Source organism: Rhinopithecus bieti, unplaced genomic scaffold (genome assembly GCF_001698545.2).
Source record: "Rhinopithecus bieti isolate Rb0 unplaced genomic scaffold, ASM169854v2 scaffold_2408, whole genome shotgun sequence".
Classification (NCBI taxonomy): Eukaryota; Metazoa; Chordata; class Mammalia; order Primates; family Cercopithecidae; genus Rhinopithecus; species Rhinopithecus bieti.
In genome coordinates, this window is record NW_016803672.1 from 718,635 (window position 1) to 720,168 (window position 1,534).

A 1,534-nucleotide genomic window follows, 5' to 3' on the forward strand; every position below is an offset into this window, starting at 1 on the left:
TTTGAGACAGAGTCTCGCTCTGTCGCCCAGGCTGGAGTGCAGTGGCGCTATCTCGACTCACTGCAAGCTCCGCCTCCCGGGTTCACGCCATTCTTCCGCCTCAGCCTCCCGAGTAGCTGGGACTACAAGCGCCTGCCACCACACCCGGCTAATTTTTTGTATATTTAGTAGAGATGGGGCTTCACCGTGTTAACCAGGATGGTCTCAATCTTCCTGACCTCGTTATTCGCCCACCTCGGCCTCCCAAAGTGCTGGGATTATAGGCGTGAGCCACCGTGCCCGGCCTGCAGCTCCCCTTGAGCCTGGCAGCCAGTTTCATGCAGGGGTTAGTTTCCTAGAGGTGCCATTGGGAAGGGGTTACTGCTGTTGGGCTTGGGAGCCAGGCAGGCCCGAGCTCCAGTCCTAGGTTTGCCATGACCTGCTGTGTCACCTGGGGTTAACTTCTCTGGCTTCACTGTCCTCATGGCTGAAGTTGGGGCAGTAGGCTTCTCATTCAGGACATCTGGCACTGCTTAGCCCAAGCCACATGTGGCTAATTCAGTTCATGTTAGTTTCATGTCTTCCCCCTTCCTGACCAGAAAAGTAAACCTTGGAGGACTCTTTTCTACTAGTATTTTTTTTTTTTTTTTGAGACAGAGTCTCGCTCTGTCACCCAGGCCAGACTGCAGTGGTGCAGTCTCGGCCCACTGCAACCTCTGCCTCCCGGGTTCAAGCAATTCTTGCGCCTCAGCCTCCCAAGTAGCTGGTAGCTATGCCTGCCACTATGCCTGTCTGATTTTTGTATTTTTAGTAGAGGCGGGGTTTCGCCATGTTGGCCAGGCTGTTCTCGAACTCCTGACCTCAGGTGATCCACCCGCCTCAGCCTCCCAAAGTGCTGAGATTACAGGAGTGAGCCACCGCGCCTGGCTTCTACCAGTCTTGATACCTCTAATAATAGCTTTCCTGTGCTCACCTGCAAGTTCAGGTTCAGGGAACAGATGCCTGGGAGTCCATCTTTCATGCAAATGACCTTCTCCCAGTGGTTGGAAGATGGCAAGCATGAAACAGGAGAGCTCTGGATTCAGGCTGGTCTGAGTTCTAGTCTCAGTCCCACCATTTCCCACCTGAGACCTTGGATCAGCTCACGAATTCATATATACTAAAATAGGTGCTTAAAATGTGCCAGGAATTATACTAGATGTTGGGGAAATCATGATAAATCACAGAGGCACAGCTGGGCGCAGTGGCTCACTCCTGTAATCCCAGTATTTTGGGAGGCCAAGGCAGACGGATCACTTGGAGTTCGAGACCAGCCTGGCAACATGGCAAAACCCCATCTCTACAAAAAATTTAAAAAATTAGCTGGGCATAGTGGCATGCAGCTACAGTCTCAGCTACTTGGGAGGCTGAGGTGGAAGGATCACCTGAGATTGGGAGGTGGAGGCGGCAGTGAGCCGTGATTGCATTACTGTATTTCAGCCTAGGTGACAGAGTTAGACTATGTCTCAGAACAGAGCAGAGCAGAGCAGAACAGAACAGAACAGAAAAGAAAACA